A 24,047-nucleotide genomic window follows, 5' to 3' on the forward strand; every position below is an offset into this window, starting at 1 on the left:
TTTTGCACTTTGTTGTAATTTATATTTTCTTCTCTTCGTACTTTTGTACTTAAAAAAAAAAAAAAAAAAAAAGGGTTAATTTAAAAAAAAAAAAAAAAAAAAAAAAAAAGGAACTGAGTGTTTCTGGACTTTTCCTGTTTTCCTTGTATCAGGGATTTTGAGTGTTACGTGGAAGAGGGTGGTTGCTTCTGAAATGGGTTTGCTTGTGGCTTTCCTGTGGGTTGTTTTTTCTTCTTGGTGGTCATGTTGTTGTTGTTCTCCCTTGTTGCAAGTCACAGCTGGCGGTAGAGATTGAGAAATGGAGGATATAAGGTTTAGGGCAGACATGCCCGTCTGAGGGAATGACGGCTGGAATACCGCACCTACCACCAATATCACAACGAGCAAGAGTTATACAGGTTTTTTGTGGTTAACATTTTATAGTGTTAGATAAATACTTCAATAAAAGCTGTGACCGACCCCTACAGTCCAGCAAAGAAACCTGTTTGTGCATGTTTTTACTGGGTATACCGGGAGGGTCGACCTGCTCCCCCCCCCCCTTCTTTTACCCCCCTTACAGGTTAGGTGGTCCATGCAGTCACATTATGACTGACATATTGGAACAAAGCGACTCTCCCATAAGACATTCAAACCTTTTCTACATCTGGACATAAATGTACTTTGATGGCCCGAGGAAGTCCTGGCAGTATTGGGTTTGAAACGCAAACAAGAAATTTCCTTGACTATCCCATGTAACCTGCCGAGATCCATGTGTTTTCTGCCCCAAAACAAACCCAAATCAGATGAATGGAACTGATGATTAGTCACAGAAATTTCTAAAACCCTTACAGGGTGATCATTACAATAAGTGGTTATAATGCCATAATCTGTCCGATCATGGAAAAGGGCAGACCCCCTTTGTACCGGTGATTGCTGAAGAGCCTAAGAGCTAACAGAGGTCCCCAGGCCTGTCTAATGTACAATTGGAGCTTCCACAATAGTGCATCACTATGGCACGACATCACTTTAGTGTGCTGTAGGCCCCACAACTACCTGGTGACTCTCAGCACTGTGCATTATGGACAAGTGTGTGTGTGAACAGTAATACATACACAGTATTTTATTTCATCACCACCAGAGGCATAACTTGTAGCTTCTGGGTCCCAATGCAAAATGTGCAACAGGGCTCCATGTGCCATTTATAATATTGGTCTCTTATTAGGCAGAGGTGCCTTGGGGCCACCGGAACAGATTAGCATTACCAATCATGTTGTATAAATGTCACTATATTGTAGATGCCATCAAAGCTGTTTAGCATTCTGTGATCATGTTGTACTGGGAAGAAGATGAGGGCCATCCGGTCTAACCATCTAGATGCCATGGTCACAATTGACATCCATGTATGTCTGTAGTCAGGAAGGAGTTAGAAGTAACTATATGAATAAAGTAACCCCCATATATTTGGTATTTCCATAACTGTGACATCATGCACTATATGAACAGATTTAGTAGTAATGATAATGATTATTCCTTTATTGATAAAGCGCCAACACATTCCGCAGCACTGTACAGAGCATGTCATTAGAAACAAATAGCTGAAATGAGAGTTTTTCTGCTTTTCCTCCCAAACTTAATGTCACGAAGGTAAAAGGCTAATATATATGTAGCCTAAAAGGTAGCAGATTTAAAATACAATCCCTGCTATAAAACAAGACCTCATACAACACATAAAAATGCTGCCTAGATATCAAGGTGAAATTTTTTTTAAATCCCAAACACCTTAGGGTTAAATACTGTCCTGTAACCACTATTTATAATCACACGACTGCAGTTTTTTTCTGTAATGGAAGATATTTACATAGCTCCAGACTTTGGATACCTTGAAGCCACTGGGCAGTCTTTTAAAGGGTACCTCTCATCAAATAAACTTTTGATATATTTTAGATTAATGAATGTTGAATAACTTTCCAATAGCATGTTAATGAAAAATATGCTTCTTTCTATTGTATTTTTCCCGATCAGTCCTGTCAGCAAGCATTTCTGTCTCATGCTGGAGTCCTAAACACTCAGAGCTGCCAGCCTGCTTTGTTCACAGCCAAACAGGCTGTGAACAAAGCAGGCTGGCAGCTCTGAGTGTTCTCCTTTGTGAACAAAGCAGACTGGCAGCTCGTAGTGTTTAGGACTCCAGCATGAGTCTGAAATGCTTGCTGCCAGGACTGGTAGGGAGACCCCTAGTGGTCATTTCTTCAAAGTGGAAAATTAAATAGAAAGAAGCATATTTTTTAATAACATGCTATTGGAAAGTTATTCAACATTCATTAATCTAAAATATATCAAAAGTTTATTTGATGAGAGGTACCCTTTAAGGCTTTGTTCCTGAACTATTAGTCCTCATTACCCTTTTAATAGGTTTTAGAAGACCCCTTTTCTATCAGTTACTATAGTTAGAAAATGTACTGACAACTGGAATGATAAAATGGCGCTTGCCAATCTTTAATAAAGCCTCAGGTCCCAGGTGTATATTGTAATAGGTTAGACATGGGGTTAGGCCATGCCGCATTTTACATCAGACCATGCCCATGTGGTGTCCCGGTCCAGAACACATTACACTGCCCGTCCTGTCTGGCACACGTTGCCGCAGGTGTCCGTTCCAGCCCTCATCTTCAGAAAGGGGAATGCTTTGTAAAGATGTATTGATTCTGGTTTGATTTATATTATTTATGCCTTTGTATCATTAATTTATGTTTATTATGCCTCTGTATCAATAATGTTTTATTATGCTGCTGTACCTTTAAGAGGGAGCTGCAAAGGAGTCATGTGATCAGCTGTGGCCAATAGGGATCTCCTGACTGGGTTTAGAGACCTGTTTAGGCATGGAGGAGTCACCGTTGCAAGGAGTTGGGAGAAGGAGGTCAGTTCAGTGGAGTGAGTGTGGAAAAAAAGTCAGCTAGTGGAGTGCTGGAGTGGGAAGAGGAGTTGTGGCGTCTGAGTCAAAGTTCTGCAAGTGAGCAACAACATTACCTAAGGGCGTAAAAAAAGTCCAGGAAAAGTCCAAGTCCTAAGTTGCGGGGAGAAGAAGCAAACTTGCGGACAGTATGGAATCAGAGTAGAGAGCTTCAGGCAGCTCTGGTCCGAAAAGTCTGAAGTCCAAGCCTGGCGGGAGCGAATTACATGGATGCACTGTAATCAATCTCAAGTCAGTGTCAGTTGTCTCAAGTCTAACATGTAAAGTCTAAAGTCTCCGAACGCTGGAACCGGCGCCGGGAGCTCGTGGCATCATAGTCCCGCCCCCACATGATGTCACACCCCGCTCCCTCAATGCAAGTCAATGGGAGGGGACGTGGCGGCTGTCAAGCATCCTCCCATAGACTTGCATTGAGGGGGTGGGGCGTTACATCATGAGGGGGCATGGCTATGACATCATGAGCTCCCGATGCCGGCTCCAGCTTTCGGAACAGTTTGTTTCAAACGCTGAGCAGCGGAGTACCCCTTTAAATCCAGTCAAATCAAGTTACATAAAAGTGGAGCATACTAAAAGTCCCAGCGTGCCCAGCCATTTCACTACTGACTACCTCTGCAACTCTCTGTCCTACCCTGCCATAACCTTGCATCTGGTGTCTTTATTGCCCAGCGCCTGGCCCAGGAGAACTGCTTCACCTTGAAGCGAGCTGAGTTACCCTACCTTGGTGTCACAAGTGATTGTCTGTCTGTCACTGCACCCCAGTACTAACACTACAACACGCCATTTTTGACCACCACACCCTCTTTTAAAAAACCAAACGGGAGTGATGTAAGAAGTTGCACATTTTTGAGCAAACAAGGCCTGGCACAAAAATGTGTGACTTTGCTACACCTATAAAGCAGACGTACCGGCATAATAAATCACCCCCATAGTGATTATCACATCAGTCTCTGGTCTAATTACACATACATAGGTACATACAGATGCCTGTGCCATACTGATCCCTGATGCATTAAGATATTTTTACTGCACTTCTGAAGTTGAGAAATAATCCAAACACATTGTACAAACCTAATTTTACATTACTCCTCAATGACTGGAGCCAAGGCCAAACAAACAAACAAATTAATAAAATAATAAAACTTTCTGGTGCACTAGGATATCCCAACGCGTTAAGGTTAATGCGTTGTGTTAATTCGATCAAGATAACCATGGCTTCTTCTTTAGTTCATAAAGTGGAATAAAAGACAAGAGTCCTTCAAGTTCACCCTATAACCCTACTGTGTATACACTAAAACTTTTAGGCCATGTTCACATAGAAGAATTTCCGGGCCGAAAACATCTGGCGCGGAAATTCAAATTCCGGTTTCTGCAGAAAGAATAGACATGTCTATTTTTTCGCAAAGTCTTCACGGAATGCATTGCCATCTATGAGACGGCGCATTCGTGAGTGCTCCGCTGTCAGGGTCAATGGGGAGATTTATCAAAACCTGTGCAGAGGAAAAGTTGTGCAGTTGCCCATAGCAACCAATCAGATTGCTTCTTTCATTTGTAAAGAGGCAAGCACAACTTTTCCTCTGCACAAGGTTTTGATAAATCTCCCCCATTGCCCCTGACAAATTTCCGTGTCCACATTGCCGTGTGAACAGGGGGCAAGTCCTGGAAAAAAAAGTGTGTGAACTCACCCAATTTCTAATACACCCTCCCCCCACCCACCCCCCACCCCCAGTTTGCGCAAAAAACAAACAGAAGAAAATGTCCACACTAAAACTTAACATCCTGCACAGTTCCAGGATTCTTACAGGCCACAGGCATACAGCTGCCTACAGAGTATAAGAGTGACACACTGTAACAAACCTCCTCCTCATGTAATCTCCTTACTACTGGGGTGACACACTGTAACAAACCTCCTCCTCATGTAATCACCTTACTACTGGGGTGACACACTGTAACAAACCTCCTCCACATGTAATCTCCTTGCTACTGGGGTGACACACTGTAACAAACCTCCTCCTCATGTAATCTCCTTACTACTGGGGTGACACACTGTAACAAACCTCCTCCACATGTAATCTCCTTGCTACTGGGGTGACACACTGTAACAAACCTCCTCCTCATGTAATCTCCTTACTACTTGGGTGACACACTGTAACAAACCTCCTCCCCATATAATCTCCTTGCTACTGGGGTGACACACTGTAACAAACCCCATCTTCATGTAATCTCCTTAACTACTGGTGTGACACACTGTAACAAACCTCCTCCCCCTGTTATCTACTTACTACTGGAGTGACACACTGTAACAATGCTCCTTCTCGTGTAATCTCCTTACTACTGGGGTGACACACTGTAACAAATCTCCTTCCATATAATTACCTCACTGCTGGGATCAGGCACGTGCACAGACTTTTTTGGGGGCAGGGGCTCCAGTTGGTAAAAGGGCTCTTTTCAATATTAAAAAAAAGTTTGTAAAAAAAAAAATTTTACATATGCTACCACAACACAATCCTGAAGTAAGGGACCTCCGGCAGTCATGTCAGCTGAAAGGGCCCCCGCATAACTCCACAGAGGTCCCAATCAGTGAGGGCATCATAGGGCAGGTGCATTAAAAGGGCAGGGGCTCAAGCCCCCTTTTGAGTCTATGTGTGCACGTCCCTGGCTGGGATGACACACTGTAACAAACCTCCTCATGTAATCTCCTTTCTACTGTGGTGACACACTGTAACAAACCTCCTCCTCATGTAATCTCCTTACTACTGGGGTGACACACTGTAACAAACCTCCTCCTCATGTAATCTCCTTACTACTGGGGTGACACATTGTAACAAACCCCCACATTATGTAATCTCCTCACAACTGGGGTGACACACTGTAACAAACCCCCACATTATGTAATCTCCTTACTACTGGGGTGACACCGTGACACACTGTAACAAATCTCCTTCCATGTAATTACCTTACTGGGCTGACATGTGACCTCTCCTCCAGCTCAGCCCCGCCTCCTCCACAGCATCACACAGGTCCTTCAACCACGATCTTTTCTCTCCTCCACAGCTAGGCTCCGCCCCCACATGTGATGGTGACATCATCACAGGTCCTACACCTCCAGCATCTAGCAGTCGGTCGGTCTGCAGGACTAATGTAACAGGGACTGCGTTCCTCCTGTGGAAAAAGCAAAGGAACGCCGTTCCTGCAGGACTCGATCCCAGTGTGTGAACCTAGCCTTATACCGTAGTAATTGTAGTGTTACTGATCTTCAGTGTAATGATCTGTAATATATAAAAGGCACCATATGGCGGATTATACAGTGTATCTTTGCCACATGTTAGAACACTTACTCGAAGATGTAGAAACCTAAATGTTTTTTGGGTAACCATACACTTGTCATACCTGCTCAGCCAACAGTTTTGATCCTCCCATGCACATAAACATTTGGCTCAGCTGAGCGTAATGTCTTCTGAATACAGAGAAAAGGTTAAAGGGGTACTCCGCTGGAAAACATTTTTTTCTTAAATCAACTGTTGCCAGAAAGTTAAACAGATTTGTAAATTTCTTCTATTTAAAAATCTTAATCTTTCCAGTACTTATCAGCTATACTACAGTGAAAGTTCTTTTCTTTTTGAATTTCCTTCCTGTCTGACCACAGTGCTCTCTGCTGACACCTCTGTCCATGTCGGAAACTATCCAGAGCAGATAGGTTTGCTATGGGGATTTGCTCCTACTCTGGACAGTTCCTAAAATGGACAGGGGTGTCAGAGAGCACTGTGGTCAGAAAGAAAGGAAATTCAAAAAGAAAACACCTTCCTCTGTAGCATACAGCAGCTGATAAGTACTGGAAGAATTAAGATTTTTATATAGAAGTAATTTACAAATCTGTATAACTTTCTGGCACCAGTTGATTTAATAAAAAATAAAGTTTTCCAGCGGAGTACCCCTTTAAATAGCTATCAGGTAGATCTGGCAGAGGCTTTTCTCTATGGGACCAAAAGGTCTGGGCAGCTCAAATCTAACATACCCTATTCTTCTCTCTTCTAAAATCATCTGTTGGGAGAGAGTCAGGAGCTATATAACACATTATACAGATGGCTGATTCCTTCGAAATGATTGGGCTTGGACTACTTTTTTTCTTTAAAGGGGTACTACACCAAAAAACATGTTATCCCCTATCCAAAGGATAGGGGATAACATGTCTGATCGTGGGAGTCCCACCACTGGGGATACCTGCGATCTCCAGGCCTGCAGCGGCGGCGGCCGGAACATGGAAGCTTGGCGCTTCCACGTTCGTAACGTCACGCCACATCCCGCCACACCCCGCCACTCATGTCTATGGGAGGGGGTGTGACTCAGCTAGTGTGTGTGTGTATATATATACATGCACACTAGCTGAGTACCCGGCGCTGCCTGTTTTTTCCTACCATGTCCTTGTGGGGGAGGAAAAGCAACAAAGGAGGAAGCTTTTGTGCTCATATGCCGTCCTTAAATCCTGACCCAATATCCCCTCCTGATATCCTGACCCCAAATCCCCTCCTCATATTCCGACCTCATATCCTGTTTTCATATCCCGTCCTTATATCTTGACCTCATATCCCATCCTCATATCCCGTCCCCATATCCTGACCTCATATCCCATCCCTATATCCCGTCTCCATACTCCATCCCCATATCCATCCCCATATGCCGTCCCCATATCCCATCCCCATATCCCGTCCCCATATCCCGACCTCATATCCCAACCCCATATCACGACCTCATATCCCAACCCCATATCCCGTACTTATATCCTGTCCTCATATCCCGTCCTCATATCCTGACTCTCATATCCCGTCCTCATATCCCGACCTCGTATCCTGACCTCATGTCCTGTCCTCATATCCCGACCTCATATCCCGTCCTGATATCCCGTCCTCATATCCTGACTCTCATATCCCGTCCTCATATCCCGACCTCGTATCCTGACCTCATGTCCTGTCCTCATATTCCGACCTCATATCCCGACCTCATATCCCGACCTCATATCCCGTCTTCATGTCCTGTCCTCATATCCCGACCTCATATCCCGTCCTCATATCCTGACTCTCATATCTCGTCCTCATATTCCTACCTCATATCCCGTCCTCATATCCCGTCCTCATATCCCATCCTCATATCCCATCTTCATATCCCATCCTCATATCCCATCCTCATATCCCATCTTCATATCCCATCCTCATATCCCGTCCTCATATCCCATCTTCATATCCCGGCCTCATATCCCGTCCCCATAGCTAATCCTCATTTCTAATCTTCATATCCTGTCCTCAGGTGGGGCTGTGTTGTGGTAAGCATATTGTAATCTGACAATAAAAGGGGTGTGGCTTAAAGGGTGGGCATGTATTTGTTAGGGATGGGGCATGGCATGCGGGGAGGGTGTGGCTTACCAGCCAGACCGACGCATTCCCCAGGAGAAGCAAAGTAAAGCTTGTGGAGTAAGGTACCAGAAGTCCTATATATTTGCATGGGATGGTAGGTTAGGGGTTAATTAAACTATTATATATTTTTGTTTGACATATAAGTAATATGTGACCAAGTATTATCACAATATTTCCAGCCATACGGAAGTTATGCTGGATCTTACATAGATTTGCATTGGACTTTAAACAAAAACCCCGACCCTGGCAAATGTGGGTAGGTTAGGGTTAAATCACCTATCCTATGTTTGTTGTTGACATATAAGTAACATGTGGCCAAGTTTCATGTTAATATCTACAGCCTTTTGGAAGTGATGCTGGAACATACACACACACATTGAGTTTTATATATATATATATATATATATATATATATTTATATTTACCGTATATACTCGAGTATAAGCCGAGTTTTTCAGCACGATTTTTTCGTGCTGAAAACGCCCCCCTCGGCTTATACTCAAGTGAACTCTCCGCCTGTCAATCCCTTCTCAATGTTGCAAAACTACAACTCCCAGCATGCCAGAGGATAGGCAGGGGGGGGGGGGGGGGGCAGCGGTGGTGGTTGGACTCAGGACCCCAGGACAGGCAGGGGGAGAGAAGCGGGTGGCGGCGGGGGTCTCTGGCACCGCAAAAGCCGCTGCAGTTAATTGATTTAAAGCGAGCACTTTAAATCAATGAACTGCAGTGGTGTCACCGCCTGTCAATCTCTTCATCAGTGGTCTTCAACCTGCGGACCTCCAGATGTTGCAAAACTACAACTTCCAGCATGCCGGGAGTTGTAGTTTTGAAACATCTGGAGGTCCGCAGGATGAAGACCACTGCGGCCTTCATCATCATCCAGACCCCCCCCCCCTTTTAGTTTTCTACTCGCCTCCCCTCGGTGGGAAGGAAGGGTGAGCTGGTCTGGGCCATCTATGCTGCAGGGACCGTCCGGTGGAGAGGGTTAGTCGTCCCGGGCTGTCCATTTTCACCGGGGGGGGGGGGAACCTCTTCTCCGCGCCTGCCCCGGACTAGTGACGTTGCCTTGATGACGACCTACAGGGACGTTCATGCGCAACCCTCCCCACCGGACGGTCCCTGCAGCATAGATGGCCCGGACCAGCTCACCCTTCCTTCCTACCGAGGGGAGGTGAGTAGAAAACTAAAGGGGGGGTCTGGATGATGACGAAGGCCGCAGTGGTCTTCAACCTGTGGACCTCCAGAGGTTTCAAAACTACAACTCCCGGCATGCTGGAAGTTGTAGTTTTGCAACATCTGGAGGTCCGCAGGTTGAAGACCACTGATGAAGAGATTGACAGGCGGTGACACCACTGCAGTTCATTGATTTAAAGTGCTCGCTTTAAATCAATTAACTGCAGCGGCTTTTGCGGTGCCAGAGACCCCCGCCGCCACACGCTTCTCTCCCCCTGCCTGTCCTGGGGTCCTGAGTCCAACCTATCCTCTGGCCAGAGACCGCCGCCGCCCGCTTCTCTACCCCTGCCTGTCCTGGGGTCCTCCTGAGTCTTATCACCGACCCCCCCACCGCACTGCCCCGGCCAGAGACCGCCGCCGCCGCCCCATTGCCTCCCCCATTCCCAGTTTTATAATTACCTGTTCCCGGGGTCCGCACTACTTCTGGCTCCGGCGGCGTCCTCCTGCGCTGTCACTGTGCGCACTGACGGTCAAGTTGCGTTGAGGACGTCACTCGTCATTGCGCAGCACAGCGTAACACAGGACCCCGCAGGAGCCAGAAGTAGCGTGGACCCCGGGAACAGGTAATTATAAAACCGGGGATGGGGGAGGCGATGGGGCGGCGGCGGCGGTCTCTGGCCGGGGCGGTGCGGCGCGGTGGTGGGGGGTGCGGTGCGGGGGTCTCGGCAGTGCAGTGGGGGAGGTGCGGGGGGTGGGGCATTATCGGATTATCGGCAAGGTATTTGCCGATAGCGATAAAATCCAAAATCGTGAATATCGGCCGATAATATCGGCCAAACCGATAGTCGGTCGATCCCTAATCCATACCTACAAAGAATCCATAAAAAATAAGCTCAGAAATTAAGTTATGTGTAATAATGTGAAATTACACAGTGAGAAAGTATTGAACACATAGAGAAAGGGAGGTGCAGAAAGGCATGGAAAGACAAGACAACAGCTGAAATCTACCAGTAATTAAAAAGCTATTCAGCCCCTTGTCAGTACTAATTAATAGTGTGGGGCACGAATATTCGCATTTCAAATTTTTATCACGAATATCGCATATTCGCTAGTTTGGGAATATTGCGAATATATTCGCTATATATTCGAAATTAAGAATTGCGAATATGCGCATATTCGCATATTCCTTCTTTGCACTTGTGGGCCAATTAGAATGATGCAAATAGACTTGTCAGAGGTTATCAACAACATCCCTAGCAACCAATAGTAAAGTTGCCCACCCCTCACTGTTTTGTTCCTCGAATACGCAAATATAACGAAAACACGAAATTTGCGAATATAGGACAAATATTCGTCTATATATTCACGAAATATCGTGAATTCAAATATGGACAATGCCGCTCATTACTACTAATTAATATCAGCTGGTTCAGTCTCAACTGATGGCTACAAAAAGGTCTCATTGCCGAGGGGTCACACAAGACACATCTCATGATGGGTAAAAGCAAAGAGCTGTCTCAAGAACTTCACAACCTATTTGTTACAAATCATAACAATGGCGTTGGCTACAGGTTTCAATGGGATTCTGCTGCACTGTTCACACGGTGGATTTCCGTGGCGGATGTATCTGCCGGGGAAATCACGATTCTGGCATCCAAAGAAAGAATAGGCATGTGTATTCTTTCTGCAGATTTTGCTCCGAAATGCATTGCCGTCTATGAGACAGCACATTTTCAAGTTGTCCTAGTGCTCGCCGGATCGGGCAAATGTGTGGAATATCCGGCCCTGTTTTTTTTTCCGGGCGGACATTCCGCACATTTTACGCTGTGGGAACATGGCCTTTCTATGTTCTCGCCCGCCCGATCAGCGCCAATGTGTACTCTTTTCTATCAGCTCATTTGTTTTTACAGGATAGTGCTAGTTCCTTTGTCGCACTGCAACAGTCTATTCCTGTGCGACACACACTATTTCTATACCGGTAAGCACTTTTCATTAGTTTGGGGAAGCTTTTACTGTCAAACTGGGCTCCAGTAGCTATAAGAACATTAGGACACCATGTTTACCTGGATGTAAAAAGAAGCTTTTGTTCCATAAATTGCCCCAACATTGGTTCACTAAGCATCTTCTTCTTCATCCTACCCTTTCACTTGCCTATAGTTGTATGGTATTGTGGTGTCCCGGTACCGTATTGCATACCGTACCTTGTGTATAAGTCCCCAAAGTCAGAGTTCCTACGTTCAGGTAGGGTCCCCCAGGTGGGACAGCCCCTAGTCGCCTCTCTTCTATTCTAATTCTGTGATGTTTATATGTACATATTTGATATATGTGTATATTTAATATAATGTATAGTATGCTTACCTTGTTAGCGTCGCAGGACCTTCGGTCATGTGACCATATATAAATCCTCTATGGTATGTTGGAGGACCTTTGGAGGTCCTTGGATCACATGTTACCCACAATATTGTGTGTTGATTGACAGAAGTATTGGATAGTGTTGAGCGGCATAGGCTATATTCGAATTCGCGAATATTCGCGAATATATGGACGAATATTCGTCATATATTCGCGAATATTCGCATATTCGTAATCTCATTTTATTTTCATATGCGAAAAATTCACGTATGCGAAAATAACATATGCGAAAATTAGCATATACAAAATTAGCATAAACAAAAATTTGCATATGTGAAAATTAGCATATGCTAATTTTCGCACGTGCGAAAATTCGCACGCCAGTCTCACACAGTAGTATTAGAGCCTTCTTTACACCACACAAGCTGGAAGCAGAGAGGGGTGATCAATGTGAATGTGTACTGTGAAAAAAAACAAAAAAAAACAAAAACGAATATTCCTAATTACGAATATATAGCGCTATATTCGCGAATATTCCCGAATTCGCGAATATGCGATATTCGCGAATAAAATTTGTATTGCGAATATTTGCGAGCAACACTAGTATTGGACCAATCAGCTCTAGTCCAGCCCCTGCCCATGTAAGGGAGCTGTAGCCAATTATCGCTCTCTGTTGCTGCTCCTGTAGATGCCGGACTAGCAGGATGGATCTGCGCAACTTTCAAAGACAAGCTAGGCCTGAAGCCTGCCGGCCTCAGCACAAGACTAAACCGTGAGTTCTAAACTAATCCCCGCTAAAGCTAGCGTGACTACTGGACTGCAACTAGAACCCCTAAATCCAGTGGAACAGCGCAAGTCAGTCTACGGACTCAAAATTGCTTAAGGTCCCAACCTTTGTCAATCTCCTAAGAGACTTTGCATATATATAGAGACTGTTCCGGTTGTAAAGCTTGCATGAAATCTTCAGTAAAGTTCCGACAAGTTTCTGCAAAACTCTCCGGTTGTGGACATTCAATAATTCACTACCTCCCTATCGCTCTTGGGAAGGGTGGCGGTAGGACAAGCATTACAGAGGAGCCCTCACCCTGGCGTCACAAATAGCAAGGGTTAACAAGCACCCTTTAGTAACCGCACAGCTATACTCCCTACACCCAACTCCCCCAGGCTATCACAGTATCACCCTGTGATCCAGTGTTTCCCAACCAAGGTGCCTCCAGCTGTTGCAAAACTACAACATGCTGGGATTTGTAGTTTTGAAACAGCCGGGGGCAGCCTGGTCGCAAAACACTACTGGGGCAGATTTATCAAAACCTGTCCAGGGGAAAAGTTGCCCAGTTGCCCATAGCAACCAATCAGATCACTGCTTTCATTTTTAACAAGGCCTTTGTAAAATGAAAGAAGCAATCTGATTGGTTGCTCTGGGCAACTGGGCAACTTTTCCTTTGCACAGGTTTTGATAAATCTCCCCCTGCTGTGATCAATATATTGCATTATATCTAATCATTCACCCTTTCACTTACCCATGGTTGTATGATATCCCCCTGTGATCCCGTGTAGAGATGAGCGAACTTACAGTAAATTCGATTCGTCACGAACTTCTCGGCTCGGCAGTTGATGACTTTTCCTGCGTAAATTAGTTCAGCCTTCAGGTGCTCCGGTGGGCTGGAAAAGGTGGATACATTCCTAGGAAAGAGTCTCCTAGGACTGTATCCACCTTTTCCAGCCCATCGGAGCACCTGAAAGCTGAACTAATTTATGCAGGAAAAGTCATCAACTGCCGAGCCGAGAAGTTCGTGACGAATCGAATTTAATGTAAGTTCGCTCATCTCTAATCCAGTGTTTCCCAAGCAGGGTGCCTCCAACTGTTGCAATACTACAACTCCCAGCATGCCCGGACAGCCGAAGGCTGTCCGGGCATGCTGGGAGTTGTAGTTTTGCAGCAGCTGGAGGCACCCTGGTTAGGAATCAATACATTGCATTTATTTAGATACAATCTCATTGATTTACATCCAACAATCCCCTTTCAAGTGTCAAATAATAAAATAAAAAATATTTGCATTAATTATAGATATCTCGGATAATATCACAATTCATTCTGCATACAGGGGACAGCACAGGGGGCAGATTAAAAGTGACAGCTATTGTGACCGTCTGTCAACCCGAGCAGAGTCAGGAAATATAATAGCTATAAAAAATAAAAAAAATACCAATTTTATAAGCTTAGCCCAACTGAAGCAATTTAGGGGAGAAAAAAACAAAAAAAAAAAACATCTCCTCCGATTTATGCCGCGAAGAAAACTGGACATTTGCACTTGTGTTCTCTTTTGTCGTTCTTTTTTGCCATTTTGGGTGTCTCAAGGGTCACTTCCAGCTCTACCTCAGCAACTCTGCGCGGTGAGGTTCAGGCTGACTATAGAAATAATCAATACTTTCTCCGTACAAACAGAATATTACAAGTTAAAAGGGCAAAAATTCTCATTTACTGTTCTACAATTTGAGATTGATCATATTCTTGCTTCATGATAGCTTTTATCCCGAGACTGTATCTTGCTTAAATTAAGATCATTTAAAGTAAAACTCCAAAAAAAAAGTTAAAAAAGTCAACTTTTGCCTGGGCCTGGGCCAATTTTCTCCATTTTCAAAACTTTACTTGGCCGGGATCTGACAACGACCTGATCGTCTGTCGGTAGAGCGTGTGATGCAGGGCAGATGGTATTACCCTAGGGGCAGATAACTTCCTTTGCATTGGCGCTGCTCTCTAGCGATCACTTTCAGGCATCAGTCCAGTAATATGTATCAAAATTTATTTTATTGACACATTAAAAACAATAAAGTATAATGGACAGTGAAGCAAAACGCGTTTCGGGAGCAAGTTCTCCCTTTTTCAGTTGCAAGAAAAGGCTTTCTACTGATTGTCATGCAGTGGCTCTTTTAAATACAGTTGTTTCTGGCACCAAAATACAAAGGTCAAAGGTCAAGGTGAAATAGTTTTATAGAGAGCAGCGCCAATGCAAAGGATTTTTTCCTGATCTACAAGTTGTCTTCACTTTACCGGACTCCCGGCTGCCACGAGGAGACCGGTCCAGAAATTTGCAGGCTGCAGCTCGAGATCCCACGTCTGTACCCCATACGGAGGGGTTATATGTATGGACCCAAGGGTCATCTTAGGTGAGCACAACACCTCCACAAGGGAACCTGGGGACCGATACCTCACAGAAGTACGCAAGGGGCTGTTTTCTTTCTCCTTCTTTTTCCTCATTTGTCCTAGGGGCAGATGGCATTAACCACTTGTATTCGTGACGCCAGGGCGTGGTTTATCCTCAATACCACCCGAAGGTATACCGTTGGAACCTGGGCTAGGCACCGACAGTGGTAGCTTTATTGAGTGACAGATGGAACAGTCTATACAGCTTTGCCAGGCCCACGGAGGTGACCAGTGACTTCAGAGACCTCAGGGCTTGCTGGGACTTGTAGTGGACTGGGACAATATTGATGCAGGCCTCGCTGACTGAAGACAGATGACTTTGACTTTACTGACTGGGACTGACTATACCCCGACTGTAGCTTACTTGTAGACTTGTGGCTGCTTGACTGACTTAAGGCCTTCTATGGACTCCAGACACACTCTTAGGACTTGACTTGAGTAAATCCCCATAACAAACCTCTCCTGCTCTGGGCACTTCCTGACATGGACAGAGGTGGCAGCAGAGAGCACTGTGGTCAGACTGGAAAGAACTACACAACTTCCTCTGTTGTATAAAAAATAAAAATACTTTCTGCATGGTGTTTTTTGGGCCTAAAACAGTGCAGTTATTTGTGTGCGCTGGGAGTCAATAAGTTATTCTGAAACACCATACTCTAATGGCCTTTTTTTCACCTTTAATTATGTGTTTTTTTTGTTTGTTTTTTTTAGCCTAGTGGCAGTTTTCAGCATGTTCAGCATACATGTGGCATTGTTTTCAACAAATTGTGGCATTGTTTTCCTCCCATAGACTTTTATAGGTTCAAAAAAGACACCCCCAAAAACGCCATGGGGGGGATTTATCAAAACCTATGCACAGTGGTACAGTTGCCCATAGCAACCAATCCGATTGCTTTTTTTATGTTTAAAGAGGCCTGTGGAAAATGAAAGAAGCAATCTGATTGGTTGCTATGGGCAACTGCACCACTCTTCCTCTACATAGGTTTTGATAAATCTCCCCCATGGGTGTATGTGTGTTTCAGGCATTTTTTGCCATTTTTTCCCCCACTTCTTTAATAGAAATCCTGAAGACACATGATAAAACTGACAAATGACTTGTAATAAGAAAAATGCACAGGATAAAACACCAAATAAAAAATGTCTATACTAATACATGTCATTTTGGAAAAATAAGACTGCTACAAAAACAGCATAGATTTCGATGCAGAACCAACACCTATATCCTTACAGAACTTTGATGGATGAACACGGGAGATTTGTCAAAACCTGTGTAGAGGAAAGGTGGTGCAGTTGCCTATAGCAACCAATGAGAAGGCTTCTTTAATTTTTCAGAGGCCTCTTTGAAAGAGAAAGCAGTAATCTGATTGGTTTATATGGTCAACTGCACCACTATGCCTCTCCCCAGGTTTTGATAAATCTCCCCCATAGTTTTTTTGACTTGGTGGTTTCTACCCTTTCTACCGAAAGTTTCAATGATCTAGATCAGTGTCTCTACATTGTGGCCCTCCAGATGTTACAAAACTACATTCATACTTTATACTTGCAGATGCCATGCTTCCACTAGTGGTGGCGGAAGTTATTGCGGTATTGCTCCATTTTCTTAAAGGAGTTCTGTAGTGAAACATAACCCCCCACGATCTCCTGAACGGGGCCTCGGCAGTCTGCCGGAAGGGGGCGTGTCGGCCGCGGGTTCCTACTGGGGTCGGAACAGCCTCTTACAGCAGACTGCCGGGCAATGCTGTAGTGTCTTGTTCAGCCTCTAAAAATAGTACAAAATCAAACTGACTTAGGCTATGTTCACACAGTGGAATTTCCAAGCATAATTCTGTGGGAAATTCCGCTGCTGCAGAGTCTACTTGATTTCAAGGAGATTTTGCTGCACTGTGCAAATGGTGGCATTTCTCTGGCAGATGTTTTTGCTGTGGAAATTCTGATTCCGGCATCCACAAAAAGAATAGACATGTCTGGCGCATTTTCCTAAGGCCATCAATTTATTAACCTGTTAAGGACCTAGGGCGTACCTGTACGCCCTGAGTCTCCTCCCTTTCTATAACGCAGGGCCATGGTGTGGCCCTGCATCATAGCGGGTCGGGCCCGGCCTCTAAAAGAGGCCGGGACCCGTGCCGCTTGCTATTAACCCTTTAGACGCAGCGTTCAAAGTTGATTGCGGCGTCTATAGTGAAACTAAACTACCCCCGGCTAGCTCAGTGGGTTGTTCTGGACCACTGCAGTGAAATCACGGCATCCCGAACAGCTGGAGGACAAGAGGAGGGTCCCCCTTCCTGCCTCCTGGTGTCCGATCGCCGAATGACTGCTCTGTGCCTGGGCATCATTGATCTATGTTATCCTATGGGAGCTATAACATTGCAAAAAAAAAAAGTTTATAAAGATCATTTAACCCCTTCCCTAATAAAAGTTTGAATCACCCCCCTTTTCCCATTTAAAAAAGAAAAACAGTGTAAATAAAAATAAACATATATGGTATCGCCGCGTGTGGAAATGTCCGAATTATAAAAATATATCGTTAATTAAACCACATGGCCAATGACGTACGTGCAAAAAAATTCCAAAATCCAAAATAGCGTATTTTTAGTCACTTTTTCTATCATGAAAAAATAAATAAAAATCGATCAAAAAGTTATAGGGGTCAGAAGATGACAATTTTAAACGTATACATTTTCCTGCATGTAGTTATGATTTTTTTCCAGAAGTGCGACAAAATCAAACCTATATATCATTTTAATCATATGAACCAACAGAATAAAGAGAACGTGTAATTTTCTACCGAAAAATGTACTGCGTACTGTCTCGGAAGCCCAGCGATCAGACATCTTATCTTCCTTTCGATAGGGGATAAGATGTTTTTACCCGGAATACCCCATTAACCCTTTAGGTGTTTCACAGGAATAGCAGCAAAGTGAAGGAGAAAATTCAAAATCTTCATTTTTTTTAACTCACATGTTCTTGTAGACCCAGTTTTTGAAAATTTACAAGGGGTAAAAGGAGGAAAAAGCCCCCCCCCCCCAAATTTGTAACCCAATTTATCTTAAGTAAGGAAATACCTCATATGTGTATGTCAAGTGTTCTGCGGGCGCAGTAGGGGGCTCAGAAGGGAAGGAGCGACAATGGGGTTTTGGAGAGTGAGTTTTTCTGAAATGTTTTTTTTTTTTTTTTGGCGGGGGGGGGGGGGGGTGCATGTCCCATTTAGGAAGCCCCTATGGTTGCAGAGCAGCAAAAAACTCAACATGGCATACTATTTTGGAAACTACACCCCTCAAGGAACGTAACAAGGGGTACAGTGAGCCTTCAAACCTTCAGCTGTTGCAAAAATTCGACTCCCAGCATGCACTGACAAACCGTACATGCTGGGAGTTGTAGTTATGCAACAGCTGGAGGCACATTGGTTGCACAACACAGAGTTTATTACTTAACTCAGTGTTTCGCATCCAGTATGCCTCCAGCTGTTGCAAAGCTACAACTCCCAGCATTTACAGTCTCTCAGTGCATGCTGGGAGTTGTAGTTGTGCAACAGTTGGAGACACACTGGTTGCGAAGCACTGAGTTAGGACACAAACTCTGTTTCACAACCAATGTGTCTCCAGCTGTTGCAAAACTGCAACACTCAGCATGCATTGACAGTCAAAGGGCATGCTGAGAGTTGTAGTTTTGCAACAGCTTGAGGCACACTGCTACAACTCCCAGAATGCCCTTTTGTATTCTGTGCATGCTGGGAGTTGTAGTTATGCAACAGCTGGATGCACACTTTTTCATAGAAAAAATGTGCCTCCAGCTGTTGCATAATTACAACCCCCAGCATGCACAGACTACCAAAGGGCATTCTGGGAGTTGTAGTTGGAACTCCAGCTGCTGAGAGTTGTTGCTAAGCAACAACAGGAGGTGAACAGGCCTCCTGCTGTATCCTGCCGCCGGGACCGCTGCTGCCACCGCTCCTGCTTCTGGGGGGGACCCCCGCCGGACCAGGGAGAGGTAGGAGACGGCCGCCAGCCCCAATTGCCACCCCGATCGCCACCCCAATCGCCAACCAGCAGGGCGGTGATTGTTCAGTCATTCCGACCGATCAATCATGTGATTGTGAAGTGGCACCCGTGCCACCTCACTCCTGCTGGGTAAGGGTGAATGGGGCTGTCTCGACATGGGGGGGGTCTCAGGACCCCCCCCAGGGGTTTGCATGGGGTGCCTGCTGATAGATATCAGCAGTTATCCCGGTCCGGTCCCTGCCCGGCACGCGGCGGGGGACCGAAATTCCCAAGTACCAGGGCGTCGGGGCGTATCTGTTCGCCCTGGGTCCCTAAGTGGTTAAGGGTTTATCCAGTGAAAAACAATTTATTTCATATCAACTGGCTCCAGAAAGTTAAACAGATTTGTAAATTACTTCTATAAAAAAAATCTTAATCCTACCAGTACTTATTAGCTGTTGAAGTTGAGTTATTATTTTCTGTCTGACCACACTTCTCTCTGCTGACAACTCTGTCTGTCACAGGAACTGTCTAGGGTAGGAGCAAAGCCCCATAGCAAACCTCTCCTGCTCCAAACAGTTCTTGAGATAAACAGAGGTGTCAGCAGAGAGCACTGTGGTCATACAGAAAAGAACTGCTCAACTTCGGCAGCTGATAAGTACTGGAAGGATTAAGATTTTTTATTGAAGTAATTTACAAATCTCTAATCATCAGAAAAGAATATAGGATTTGGCACTGTACTAAATACTAGTGTTGCTCGCGAATATTCGCAATGCAAATTTTATTCGCGAATATCGCATATTCGCGAATTTGCGAATATTCGCGAATATAGCACTATATATTCGTAATTACGAATATTCGTAATTATTTTATTTTTTTTACTTTATTTTTTTTTTCACAGTAAACATCACAGTGATCATCCCTCTCTGCTTCCAGCTTGTGTGGTGTAAAGAAAGCTCTAATACTACTGTGTGAGATCGGTGTGCGAATGTTCGCATATGCGAAAATATGTATGTGCAAATTTTCGTATATGCAAATTCTCGTTTATGTTAATTAATGTATATGCAAATTTTCGCATATGTTAATTTTCGCATGCGCGAAGTTTCGCATATGCGAAAATAAATCGAGAATATTACAGATATGCGAATATTCGCGAATATATGACGAATATTCGTCCATATATTCGCGAATATTCGCAAATTCGAATATGGCCTATGCCGCTCAACACTACTAAATACAAATATCCAAATGAAGTTCTCAGGTAAATCCCATAAGGTGCAGTCTAATACGTCTCAGCATAGCAGGTGGTGCTCACTAATCACAAACAACAGTCCCATGTAAAAGTATATAGCAACAATAGTAGAATAGCTGTCCAGGCATACTGGGAGTTGCAGTTTTGCAACAGCTGGAGCTCCACCATTTGGAAACCACTGGAAGACTTTTTTTTGCTTAATATTCAATTATCACCAAGTCCAGGCCTAATAGATTACTGATGGGAGGGGTCGCTTGTACGCCGAGCGCCAAGCTTTAATGTTAAGTGCTTTTCTTGTCTTTTAGCTTGAAATGTTTGGCATATTTTATTTTTTAACCTCACGCTGCATATCTGAGGTAATCGCCGTTGCAGGTTATTATTCAGCTGAGCCAGGAGCGGGAGGGAAATACGTGATAATACAGTAATTACACGCCGCTCTATCCTGGTATAAATCCTTTGATAAGAACACTATAATAACACCGGAGGACACTGCATTAACGCACTTTTTTACGTATAAGTAAAGAGAGATCTTGCGACTACAGATTTAATCCCTGCTAAACATAAAAAAGTCCACATCCAGATGTTATTATAGAGCGCGGAGAAGCCATAATTGTTAAATACTGACGGTAAAATCTGCAGTAGTCATGGGGGGCACTTGCATGGTGTCAGAGGCTGTAATGTAAAACACAAGGTTTGTTAACATTCGTATAACAAGTCCGAATGGGGATATACAGTAACCTGGGGAGAACGTTCAAGAATGTTCAATACCTGGTAGTTATATATGGAAGAAAATAATACTTGTATACAGTATGTTGTCATAACTACATGATTGCATAAAGCGTACCTGTCATGTCAGAGAAAAAATAATAATGCTAATATATGTTACTCACTAGGTCATGTCTTTCTCTGTGTCTAGCTTCTGTATTTTGCTCAAAAATCCTGTTCTGCAGCTCACTCTTTCTGACATTCATTGCTCAGGAAGGGGCATGTCCAAGGCAAGCACTAAGCCCGCCCTCACTCACCATGCATTCACTTCATCCTTGAGTCTGCTGTGCTGGGTCTCTTCACCCAATCACTGCAGGCTGCTCTGTAACCCCCTCCTCTCTGTTTTCATACAGCAGTCTGATAGACAGGACAGGTGTGAGCACAGATGAGTGCTAGTCCTGCCCTCACTTCCTGGACTTTGGGGGGCATTTATCATTGTCTTTGGAACTGCTGTTTTTGTGTGTACAGTGATCCCTCAACTTACAATGGCCTCAACATACAATATTTTTAACATACAATGCTCTTTTCTGGACCATGGTAACTTGAAAACAGACTCAACATACAATGTACGGACAGTCCAGATCTGCGAAACATGTCAATGGCTGGAAGAACAGACCAATCAGAATGGGCATTCACTGGTAAAAACATCTGTATTACTGAAGTGCATGAACTGAATTCCTGTCTGGTAGCGCCCCCTACAGTACCGGGAGGTATTACACGTTCTGTCCTACTCTTTACCTGTATTACTGAAGTGCATGCACTGACTGGATGTCTGGAAGTGCCCCCTACAGTACAGGGAGGTATTACATGTTCTATACTCTTTACCTGTATTACTGAAGTGTATGCACTGACTGGATGTCTGGAAGTGCCCCCTACAGTACAGGGAGGTATTACATGTTCTATACTCTTTACCTGTATTACTGAAGTGTATGCACTGACTGGTGTCTGCTAGTGCCCCCTACAGTACAGGGAGGTATTACATGTTCTGTACTCTTTACCTGTACCAGGGTTAGCTACACCTTTGGACACCAGGTGAGGGCGGCTCCGTGTTACTTTTTTAGGACATTACGTGACCCTGAAGAAGCTCCTGTCCTCTACATAGGCAGTGATTACAGCTCCCAGCAGATCTTCATCACTTTTATATGTAAGGATTAGCTTTATCTATATTAGTTATCTACTTATTACTCTTTAATCCTCACTTTTGCCTATTTTTGGATGACATTTTGGGGCTTCAGAACCAATTACCAGGTTTCCATAGAGTTCTGGTCTCAGCATACGATGGTTTCAACATACAATGGTCGTCCTGGAACCAATTAATATTGTAACTTGAGGGACCACTGTAAATGTGACAGACATTTGGCACCTCAGGCTATTTTTGTGCCTTTTTGATTTACCCTTTTTTAAGTGTGTACAGACCAGCTGTTAAGGTTAGTCTTATGCAGTGGTAATGAATTAATCAACTGAGAAGTTATTATGTATATTTATTTATGTTATCGGGAAACAAAAACCCTTTTTTTTTATAAGGCTTCCTGTGGATATCTTTCCAAAGAGTCGGCATAAAAATAAACTTGTCACTCGTTGGAATGTATGATTTCACTTGTGCTATAAATATTTGAAAAGATTCAATTATTGTTTTATTATACCATGAAATATTCACACACTTTTTATTACAGCTTCATTTTATGACGAGACGTTTGACTGATTGTGTTATGGTTATGGTCCGGCAGAAAGAAGGGCCCGTGTGCCTAACACAGTGTATCCCCACCAGGGTGCCGCCGGCTGTTGCAAAACTACGACTCCCAGCACGTGCGTACAGTCTAATTTTTCTATTGCAAAACTACAACTCCCAGCATGCTTGGACAGCCGAAGGCTGTCCGGCATGCTGGGAGTTGTAGTTTTTCAACAGCTGAAGGTACGCCGTGGGGAAACACCGGCCTAACAGGTTCTCAACATACAGGGTGTATAAGTCGTTTCATCCAGATGCAACTTTCTCTGCTGCAAAACTTCCGCTCTTAGCAAAGGCTGTTCGGGCATGCTGGGCGTTGTAGTTCTGCATAAGCTAGAAGCGCCCTCATGGGGAAATACCGGCCTAACAGTTCTCAATGTATGGGGTGTATAAGACGTTTCATCCAGATGCAAATTTCTCTGTTGCAAAACTACAACTATCAGCATGACCAGACAGCCTTTGGCTGTCTGGGCATGCTGGGAGTTGTAGTTTTGCAACAGCTGGAGTCACCCTGGTGGGGAAACACCGACTTCACAGGCTCTCAATGATCAGGGTGTATAAGACATTTCATTCAGACACAAATTTCTCTGTTGCAAAACTACAAATCCCAGACTGCCTTTGGCTGTCCGGGCATGCTGGGAGTTGAAGTTTTGCAACAGCTGGAGGCACCCTGGTGGGGGAAACACTGGCCTAACAGGTTATCATTGAACAGGGGGTTACAAGTTCATTCAGACACAAATTTCTCTGTTGTAAAGCTACTACTCCCAGCATGCGCGTACAGTCTAATTTTTCTATTGCAAAACTACAACTCCCAGCATGCTTGGACAGCCGAAGGCTGTCCGGCATGCTGGGAGTTGTAGTTTTTCAACAGCTGAAGGTACGCCGTGGGGAAACTCCGGCCTAACAGGTTCTCAACATACAGGGTGTATAAGTCGTTTCATCCAAATGCAACTTTCTCTGCTGCAAAACTTCCGCTCCTAACAAAGGCTGTTCGGGCATGCTGGGAGTTGTAGTTCTGCATAAGCTACAAGTGCCCTCATGGGAAAATGCCGGCCAAAAAGTTCTCAATGAATAGGGTGTATAAGACGTTTCATCCAGACGCAAATTTCTCTGTTGCAAAACTACAACTATCAGCATGACCAGACAGTCTTTGGCTGTCTGGGCATGCTGGGAGTTGTAGTTTTGCAACAGCTGGAGGCACCCTGGTGGGGAAACACCGACTTCACAGGCCCTCAATGATCAGGGTGTATA

General features: G+C 44.4%; 1 protein-coding gene across 4 annotated transcripts in view; it reads right to left on the minus strand.

Moving 5' to 3' along the window:
* KIAA0040 (KIAA0040 ortholog) overlaps positions 1–16,687 on the minus strand; it is a 99,123-nt gene extending 82,436 nt beyond the window's left edge. The window contains exon 1 of one of the 4 annotated variants that reach the window (XM_056532103.1): positions 16,610–16,687. The gene's annotated coding sequence lies outside the window, so the exon portion shown is untranslated. Of the gene's footprint in view, positions 1–2,768; positions 2,791–5,897; positions 6,057–13,394; positions 13,439–16,609 lie in introns of those variants that run through there. The other 3 variants (XM_056532111.1, XM_056532104.1, XM_056532105.1) reach the window with 3 other exon arrangements.
* Positions 16,688–24,047: the final 7,360 nt, after the last annotated feature.

Source organism: Hyla sarda, chromosome 7 (genome assembly GCF_029499605.1).
Source record: "Hyla sarda isolate aHylSar1 chromosome 7, aHylSar1.hap1, whole genome shotgun sequence".
Taxonomy (NCBI): domain Eukaryota; kingdom Metazoa; phylum Chordata; class Amphibia; order Anura; family Hylidae; genus Hyla; species Hyla sarda.